This window comes from Candoia aspera, chromosome 3 (assembly GCF_035149785.1).
Source record: "Candoia aspera isolate rCanAsp1 chromosome 3, rCanAsp1.hap2, whole genome shotgun sequence".
NCBI classification, from domain to species: domain Eukaryota; kingdom Metazoa; phylum Chordata; class Lepidosauria; order Squamata; family Boidae; genus Candoia; species Candoia aspera.
The window spans coordinates 64,737,306-64,747,952 of record NC_086155.1 but is presented as its reverse complement, the minus strand read 5'-3'; the positions used below and the strand labels follow the sequence as shown (position 1 = coordinate 64,747,952).

Genomic DNA, 10,647 nt, shown 5'->3' with positions numbered 1-10,647 from the left:
TCAAATGCTAGCAGGATCAGGGCCCCACGAATCTCATGTGGTATGGTGTCCAGGGGAGAGGCACTGCAACAGAGAAGGCACACTTCCTGGGTTCTATCAGATGGCACTGTTTAATAGATGGGACCTGGAACATGCCCACCCTGTCAGATCTAATGGAACAGACAGAAACAATTGGAGAGAGGTGATCCTGCAAATAACCTGGTTCCATGCCATGAAGGCTTTATAAGTGAGAACCAACACCTTGAATTGCACTTGGAAGCCTACTGGGAACCAGGGTAGCTTGCAGATCAGTGATGTAACATGGGCAAACCAAGGGGCTCCCATTAGTGCCTGTGAACTATACAAGGCCCACATAATAGCTCTAAGGCTGGTCCTCTGCTACCATGGATCTTAACTCTGAATTTTTGCTCAAAATTATACTATTCATAAGTCCTTATATCAGCAATACACGATATGTCCTCATTATATTTCCATTTGTTTCCTATGTATTTTGCACCTCATTGTCCTAGTACTAACCTTTGTAACTCTATGTACTTGCCATTTATAGGAATTTTGGCCTTTTAAAAAGATATATATTTATAATAAACAATATATTGTTGCTTGCCCAATTATTTCTCTGAGCTGCAGCTTCACGCCCTAGATTCAAAAGTCATGAAAGTCACATTTATGAGATTTAATAAAACACTTCTGAAATTATTCAAATCTAGCATTCACTTCTTTTCTGGAAGATAAGAAAGATAAAATAATTTTTCTAGCCTTTTGGGGAAGTCACTTTCTAATGATATAAACTTTGCTTTCATTTAAAATGTTAACTAAAGAAGACAGATCTGATGCTTGATTTGTAAAAGTTAGGGTTATTTCCTTAAATCTGATTTAAATTTATTTAAATTAAGCCATCTGAAAGAGGTAAGTGCTGATCAAGTATGTAGATTCCTTTTCAGGACCTTAGCATACTTTTGTCTAAAGCAGGAAATAAACATAAATTAATAAAATTAAGACTTCTAATTATATTATCTTGCCCTGGGCAAATTTTATAGGATCAAAAATAAGCTATATGTAGCATCTTTATCTAATTGCTCATTTCCAATTGTCTGGTTATATCTAATTTGAACAAGGCCACTCATGGCCTTTGAGTGAAGAAATGGAATTATAGGCAAAACATTGGTGAGGTCACGAAAAAAACTACATTTCTTTTTCTAGCATGAAAGAGATGGAATGCTAATTAAACTTTATTTTAAATTAGTAATTCAGTGCAGTGGTTATGGCTGCGTGCATTGAATAATTTCCCCTCTTGTTATATTAAAACTTACAAATTACAATTTGGAGCTAACTTTTAGGGGGATTCCGGGGATTGCATCAAGGCTTTCTGGAATTGTACATTCTGTTCTAATGAGGTGGTGTCCATGGTGCCATTCTATGACAGTCATTTCACTAAGTGACCAGAGAAGTTTCCAAGCAAAGCACTTAATACGCATCACCCCCCCCCCACCAAGGATATCTAGATAATGAGTGTTCCATCTGTAACCGTCCCACAGTTTCCTCCTGCTATTTCCCCCTTTTATTTTTTTGGCAAAATTGTCCATTAAGCATGACAAATGGAATAGACTCAGACTTCCTTTTTGACTGGTAGCACTAGGATTGGAAACATCCCAAGAGGGACAACTATTCCAACATTTCAAATGCTTTATTTCTGAAGTGTTGAATTATCATCCTTTGTAGTGTTTCCTATCTCTGATGTCTACTATTCTGGGCCTACCAAGGGAAACCAATGGTAATTTTGCTTTCTAATGGCATAATTAGTCCCATTCTGCTCACAGAAAATTCTGTGCAGCTGAAAATTTCAGAGACAAAACATAATGAATTGAACTGAACATGTAAATATGAATGGAGTTGTAGGAAAACTTATACAAATGAATTGTAAAAGAGAAGAGAGCATTGATGGATCAAACTTATTTTACAATACAATATTAATTATCATTTCATTTGGCTATCCATTTCTACTTCCTTGTACAAATAACCTTTCTTCAATGTATTTTTAAATTACAATTTTCATATTACAGAGGATGAGGATGTGAGGTTTGACGAATAGCCAATTTTCTTTTCATGCTCCACATGTAGCTATGAAGCCACATCAAGATCTTTTTCAGCCTGCTAAAGTGCTTGCTTTCTGACTACAATGTAAATATATCTGAAAATAAAGCTTGTGTACAGAAGGGAAGATAATTCTTTAGATAGTATTCATTTTTTTTTAAAAAAAGTCTTCCTTGAATATTCGGAATAAGGATAAAAAACTCCAGTAAGTTTCACAACACTGTCATGTTCAATGTTCTGTTCTGGCTGTTATATTGTTGGACTTGATTTAACCAAAAGGCCAAGAGGACACATAGGAGTCATTTCCATAATGAACATCAGAAGAACAAAACAACTTATCCCAGCCTACACACATGACTCAGACTGACACACATAATCCAAGATGCTTCTAAGGTTCTTGATGTAATTTGACTCATGTATGCACATTATGGTTTTTAAAATGAAAGTAACTTCACAATGCTTCTGTGAAAAACTCAACAACAGTGAAAACCCAAATTCACAAACATGGCTGGGAATGGAATTAGGGTAGGTATTGGCATTACAGCCACTATTTTGTCTTTTTCAAATTATCACCAGGTTGTCCCATATTTCTTATTGATCTTAACATTAGGACAACTTTTGCCATCATCATTCAACACTACCACTGTCCAGGCAGGCTTCAGTTAGAGAGATGGAAAAATATCAAAGCCACACACCCACATACACCCATTGGTGGCCTTACATTTTTACTCTAAATTCCAATGCAGAGTGTTTTAAGTTTTCTTTTTTTCCCCCTCCTATACATCCACTCCTTGCCCCTGCCCCCACCCCCAGCTAGGACCTTTTCCATTCCTTTGCCTTTCTGACATTTTACTATAAAATATAATAATTTATACAATCATCAACCCAAAATCATTATCATATAAAAAAGTACAATTTTTGCCAAAATTATGCCAAGGGACTCCTGATGGTAGTCAGTTTTCCCATAATTCTAAATGTGTGTTATTTGTATCTTTTCCCATTTCTAGGGTTTTGCCTACTGGCATTCTGTGCAGTATGCTCCCATCTGCATACTTATTCATGAAGTACTTTGGCTCCTATTATTAGTGCTCAGACTGATCAGCATAATTCTGCAAAGCTGTGACAAAAAACATCCATGCAGGGTCATGTATGAGAGAGGGGGGCAAAAAAGTCAAGATGGTAGTCCTGACCATGCGATTGGACCTCAAGCCCTTTTAAGTGTGTTACACATACGACATACATTAATAGGGGCCGTGCTTCCATCACATAGTACAACTGCCATCTTGACTTTTTTATGACCTCCCCTGAACACTCCTGCATCCACAGTAGTAAATAAATGCAGAGATTGGATATTATTTTGCATATACCAAGCAAGAGTTCCATATTCACAAGAAATCTGTTTTAAACAATTAGGGAAGTGTATAGTATGGTATTATTCAGACTTTGTGCAGGCAGATTTATTGACCCTTGCAATCATGTAGATAAAAGGAACAGATTAAAAAAAGACAATCTTTCCATTCTTCATGAAGAAAGACTTTATTATCAGGGTTTTGAGTCAATGTCTGTTGAACCAACTTGTTGGTAAATGACAGATTTATGAGGGAAAATATTTGCCAACTGTGTTGAGCTTCATTAAGGAGACATTGGTGAGTATACATTCAGACCTAGGAAAGAAGGCCAAACTTACTTCAGTAAATGCACATCTTCAGGTTAGTCAATTACTATGAATATACAGTAACTAACACTTTGAGACTAGAAACAAGGATTGACAAGACCTCTTAAAAGATATAATTATGTTTCTTCTGCCAAGTGTGGATACTTACTAGTTGTGTAAATGCTTTGTGTGTGTATGTGTGTGTGTGTGATTGAACAAAACATACACTGGCCAATCTGTCACGTTAGACACTGTAAGAGGTGGCAGCGTAATGAAAATGAAATGTGCACAAATGTTTTCTTAAGCACTGAGGCACCTGTTTTACTTACAAACCCACCTCTTGCTCAATTTCACATACTCTTCATTTCATTATTAATTGGTGCTTCATAAGAACTGAGTTATGAAACACTGTAAGAGAAAAGCATGTGTAAACCCAGACTTGTGGTTTGTAAACCATGATTTATAGCATTATAAAATGTGTGAAATCAATAATGGTTTATCCAATAAACCATAATTAAACAATAACTTAGCACGATGTGCAAATCAGCCATTGTCTCTAAACCTAACTTACCTTCAAGGATTGTTGTTAGGATAAAATATGCAGAGAATCTTGTGAGAAGTACTACATAAATATAAATAATAAAACCACAGGCTGATTAAAACCAACCACCCTTACAGAACTCAAAGAAAGTAACGCTACATTGATTATTTCACAGAAGGCATGTCACATCTAGCAAAGCTGAAGCTAAATGCTAGAGCTTTCAGTCTGAAAGGTTTTTTAAGGGCTTTTCCTCATGGCCACCTTAAGGTGCACTTCTCCAGTCCTTGAATCAGCAGAAAAACATGCCAATATAAATTGTGCTGCCCCAATAACTTTCAGCTGTCTCAGTAACAAGGCCAGTGAAAGGTTCTGTTCTTTCAATTTTGAAGAAAACCAAGATAAGGAAAGCAATTGCTGGTTTCATTTGCTTTGTTTTCCCTCCCATCAAGCATCACCTGTCGATGGGGAAAACCACCATGAATCACTTTCTTTAATGTCTTGTGAAGCAGGGAATGTAAGTTAGGCAAGTGCCTGAGATGGAAGGTTTGGCTCTCTTTCAAGTTGCCCAGCTAATATGTGGTGCACACAGAAGGGTTCTGCCTTAATGGCTTATCAGTTGGGCTATTTCTGAACACAGGTCTAGCACTCTTCTGGAAGACAGCTAAACCCATGTCCACAAAAATAGCCCAGCTGAAAGGTTGACTGTGTGGTGGAGCAGTGAGGGCTGAAGTGGGAGATAATTCTCCTAGAGCACTGGGAGAAATCCCTCCTGCTTCATCTTCTGCCATGCATGTGACCTGTCAGTTGGATAACACATGCAGCAAAGGAACATGGGTTGAAGTGGAAGGGAGAAATCAATAAATGCTCCAAAGGAAAGGGAAAATAGTTTGAGGATTAGCCTTCAGTGCCTAGGTGTCCTTTTACTCTCCCCAAATTTTGTCTTTGAAAGTTCTCACACCAAACAGTTTTCTGAAAAATTATGTTGGAATATGCTTCAAAAGACTACAGTACTATACTGTGAAAAATTGGTTGTATAGCCTCTGGGCTTCCTGCCTCCCAGTCCTTAATTATGTGAAAGACACATTAGAATTGGGCCCCAGGTTCTGTTTTGAAACCAAATTCTTACCTCCAGCACAGAAAAGTGATACAGCCTCCCCCTGATCTGAAGGTCTCTTTTCTTACCGCTGAATGCCTCTGGCCCTGCACAGAGTATTTCACATGTCTAACTATGGAGGTTAGAGTGCTAGAGTTCAACCAACAGTTATCTAAATTGGTCCATGCAGGTGGACCTTAAGTAAGGCTACCAGATGTTGATTAGATGGCAGCAAGGAGATACAGAAAGCTTTAAATCTGCAGCTCAGATCTGGGAGATCTGGTTTAAGCTGCAAATGTTCTTCACTACATGGTCAGTTTCATCTAGTAAAGGCTTTTCTCAGCTGTACATGATTATGGCCTTCTTTTCCATCACGCAGCTCCTCTGATCTCCCAGCCAGACACTTGAACCACAGACGGTAAGATTTATGTAATTTTAAACAAAAGTAACATTTCAGGGCAGGAAAAGGCCATGAAATCTTATGCTCTCCCCCACTCCAAGGGTTTGCATCCTGTTGGTGTCATGTTTCTTTCTTGTTAGTACTTACCTGCTCACTTTTGCCTCTGCTCTCAACTGCATTTTTGATTACTGGCTAATAGAGGTCCTTCCTGGTCATTCATTCAGGCCTCCTGTGTAAAGTCAAGTCTCTGCACTCAGTCATTTGCTGGCCTCAAATCCCACTCTGAAGTATTTGAGCATCACCTTTCAGCTAATTATCTATCTATCTGTTTGGTGTGTGTGTGTATTTACCCTGCCTCTCTGTTCATGGCTAACAATAAAATAAGATTCAAATTAAAATATTTTAAAAGCTAATACAAACATCCATTAACCATTAAAAGCTTGGCAATGAGATGTGTAACAGTTGCGTTTTTCCTAACACTGGAAAAAAAACATGGGGCCAAATGGAAATCTTAAAGAAGTGCATTTTGCAGCCTGGAAGTGACACAGGAGAAGGCACTCTCTTGAGTGCCAGATAAACGAGGTTCTGATGGGGAGGACATCTAGTTCAGAAGAACCTCAGATAAGCTTTAAGCTCTTTAGGGCTTGAAGGTTAATACCAACCCTTTAAGTTGTGCCTGAGAAGCACTTGGCACCAAGTGCAAATATTTTAATGCAGTCATCACATGTTCCCTCTACCTTGCCCTGGTTAGCAGCCTGCTGCCCCAATTTGTATCAATTTTCTCCCTTTTCCTTCCAAGTTCTGCTTGCCTCTCCCTTCATGACCTGTTGCAAAGACCCCTTTCTTAGTTAATGAATATAGGCTTCATATTCTTAACTCCAGAGGAGCTTTATCAACTTCTTCTCCTTCTTCCTGTAATACTGTCAGTGTAATCACAGTAATTCACCTCACCACCCTTACTTAGGAAGCTAATAGCAGAAATGCCATTCTGCATTTGTCAAAGATCCACCATCCAGAAAACCTTCACAGAGACTTGCAGTCATGAATACCATCTATAGAAATGGATGCAAGCACAATTCATTGCACTTGCAACTATCTGTGCTTATTCTGAAACAACCATTGGAACAGCACAACTAGGAGCCTTTGCAACCTTTCGACAATTAACTCTGGGCAAGACTGCAACTGGAATTAATTCATTCCCTTTGACGTGAAGTGATGGCCATCACACAAATCACAAAACTGTCCCCTTTAGCCAATTGTATGGCCGCGTTGTTCTTTATTCATCATGGCTGGAAAGCTAAGGCTCCTGTACCTTTCGTAGTGGTTCAGAAAGTGAAATGCTACCATAAGCAACTTTCCAAAGCTTTTAAGGTAACTCGATAGTGTAAGTGTACCTATTGAAATGTCCTCTTCAGTGCCATCTAGCAAAGGGTTAAGCCATATTTTGAGTCCAATAATTAAAAGGGGGAAAGGGGCTACGCTGGAGTAATATTTACATACACCATTGTCTTGTACCCAAATGCAGCCATGAGGAAGTCACCCTCTGCTTTTCTTTTTCTACTACACATCAAAAGCAGCATTTTTTAATTTGTGCTGGCTCAAGCCATGTTTGCCTGCTGCAGTTTATTTCATTGTAAGTGACCACTGTAGGTGACCAATTGGTTCCTGTGTACCAGTGCTGAATTAGGCATAATCCAAACAAGTTACAGTTTATGGCCTCATAATCTGCAGGGCCTCACAAAATTTCAGATTTTTTTTTTGGCTTTTACAATTTACATTTAAGTATAGTTTCCAGGGTATACTATATTTTAATCTATGGGAGAGATAGAGAGATCAAGCCAGCCAAAAAATAAATATGTAATCAGTAAATGCATTCATTTGAAAATAATTGGTATTTTTCACTTTAAATACCTTGCTATTAAATGATTAAAAGGCATTTTCAATTTTTTTGTGGTGACCCAAGGTCCTGTTCTGCTACACATCTTTGTGAGACCTTCTGGTATAAATTTTTAACAAGGGGACTCCAAGCTTTATATAGCCTAGCATCCCACCAAGTCTTAATCCAGCACTGCTGGGTAAGGTGTCTTTGGTCCTGCCTTCCACAGCCCTTTTTCCTCTCTCTCTCTCTTTAAACACAATGGACAGTGGAACAATGACCTCCTGGGCTTCACTTTTTCACAGAGGGAAAGTGAAAAGATTAAGGTTTTTTTTTAACCAGGTGAAATTGAGAAGATGCCTGCCACTTTCTCTCTCAAGGCCAAGCCACAGGAAAAAGTTGGTAAAACTTTGTGTGTGTTTTTCTTTCTGTTTCTTTTTTACTGGTCCAGGAGAGGTAAAGAACCAAGAGAGGCCTTAAAAACGTGGTTTGGGCAGATTATCAGGACATCACTGGTCCAAGTGGAGGAAAGGGGTCAATCTCCAGAAAAGGATTTCTTAAGCTGGCTTCATTTGCAGCCAATTTACAAATGAGAGACAAGCGGCTTAAGGCTGCAGTGCGGAAAAGCCCTTATTTGCACTTCATCTGAAGTCCAGACTTAAATAGATTAAGACTTACATTTCTGGCTCCATGCTTTCTTCTAGTCATGTTGTGAAAAGGCACAAATTCCCACAATAGAATTTGAACTGACCAACTTTTACTCCTTATTCCAGCTTAGAAGAAAGCAAATTGATTAGGTACAGGAAATTGTTGTTTAATAGACAGACAGATGATAGATATAGATTTGAATCTCAGCTTTCCCCCAAGAGTCCATGGCAACATAAATGGATCTCCCTTCATGTTATCCCCACAGAAGGAACCCTCTGAGGTAGGTTAAGCTGGGAGAGAATGACTGGTTCAAAATCACTCAGTGAGTTTCCATGGCTAAGCAGAACTGAAGATCTGTCTAATTTGGCATTCTATTTCCCAAAGCAGCCAACCAGAAGCCCACAAAGTGGATATAACTCAGCCTTTTCCTGCCATTCTTGCCCAGAAACTGGTATACAGAGGAGTAAACTGAAAGTAGTAGCCAAAGGTAACTTAGTCCTCTAGGAAATTGTCTAATTTCCTTCTAAAGCTATCTAACTTTAGTGGTGGTTGCATCCTGTTAAAATAAATTGTTTCCTTTTCTAGTCAATTTCATTGGATGACTCCATATACTATACTACAGAGTGAGAAAGGATGATGTAATCAAAGTGTTGCTGTCCTGTATGTGTGCAGCTCCTAAAACAAGGACTGGGAGCCTATGACTCTCAGGCCATGCTGAACTGCAACTCCCATTGTCCCATACCATTAGCATGCTTGCTGTGTGGCTAGACTTTGAACTTTTAGAGGTGACCAACCTGATGTCCTTCAAATATGTTGGGACAATTGCTCACATTTTGGGAATTGTATTTGGACCAAATCAGGGGGCATCAGGTTAGGAGAAAGTGCACATTTTCCACATGTCACATAATGTTATAATAGTGGATATGGCACTTCCCAGGCTCGCCTTGGAGTTTCGGACCTTGGAGCCATCACAACTTTGCTATTGGTCAAACCCTGTTCTTTGAGATGGAGTAGAGGCAGCCACTAGACTTGCTTTTTACAGGCTTATCTGATAATGCCAGGGATTGCTGTGAAGCAGATGCTCAGCTTCTCAACTCCTGGCCTTGTCAAGTCCATAAGGGAGTCTACAGGGCAGAAGATGGTGGCTACTGAAAGAACCACTGCTTAGACTTATATCACTGGCCACAAGCCCAAATTGAGAAACAGCCAAGAGCTCATCCCATCAGAGGTAGGATTAGAACTAATCCCATCATCTCCTTAAATGTCCCAACATGTCATGTGCTGATGCTAGGCCTGCATCTCTATAAACTACAAATAACAATAACATTATTAAACCTCTTAATGATTTTATCTTTCCAAAAGCATAGTAGAATTATCTGGTTTCACTGTAGCTCATTAATCCCACACAGCATTTGTGAAGGGAATGTCCTGGCTAGGAATAAGGAATCCTGGTTGCTTCTGGCTATTTTTTGGATCATTAGTCATCTCTAAGAGCAGCCCCATGATTAGGCCATGTCCTCGTGCTATTTCTGTTTTGCAGCCTCAGGAGCTGGCAGGCCTCTTTTATTCAATGCAGCATATGGAATGGCTCTGCAGAGTACAGACACAAATCAATAGACTTTCACCTAGCCTGTAATCCAGCTTTGTCTTCTTTCCTTCATGGTAGAGGAAAGCAAGAGCACAGTCATCGTGTGAGTGCAGCTCACAGGGACCTCTAGTGGCTATCAAACATAATGTAAGGAGAACTGACTAAAAGTGTGTGTGTGTGTGTGTCTGTGTGTGTGTGTACTCATTTTCAAAGAAAAAACAAAGGAATCCCTAAATATTCATGACTCTATAATCTAGATAGAATTTGAGCCAAATTTGCCAATCTCGTTTTGTCCAGCTGTGTTGGAGCAGTTATCAGAATTCCCAAATAGTATTCGTACTTGAATATATCTCATTTTATATTCTTATATAACTCTCAATTTAAATTCATCTCTATGGGGGGAGGATAAGACCAACATGATATTGGAGCTGCTTTTTGTAGTGACAAAAATATTTTAGTGTAACACTAGATATTTTATTGTAATCATAGTAGCGTCTTGGGCAAAGGCATAACAATTTTATGCAGAAACTCTCCAGTTCCTGTAAGACTTCAGTCATCTGAAAAGGCCCCAAGAGATACAATGTATTCAAAGCTATTATAGGTGTTAATACTGAGTTTTTAAAGTAATATCTCTTTCCCTGGAGTGGACTTCTGGTAACTTCATGGAGATGTCCATGCAGTTTTCTTGGCAACAATATGGAAGTGGTTTGCCATTACAATGAAATCTCAGTTCAGTGGACTCCCATTCAACAGACA

General features: G+C 38.9%; 1 protein-coding gene across 1 annotated transcript in view; it reads right to left on the bottom strand.

The window, feature by feature from the left end:
• The window catches only part of DIO1 (iodothyronine deiodinase 1), a 141,907-nt gene that overhangs the window by 53,974 nt on the left and 77,286 nt on the right, over window positions 1-10,647 (bottom strand). The gene's annotated exons all lie outside the window — the stretch shown is intronic.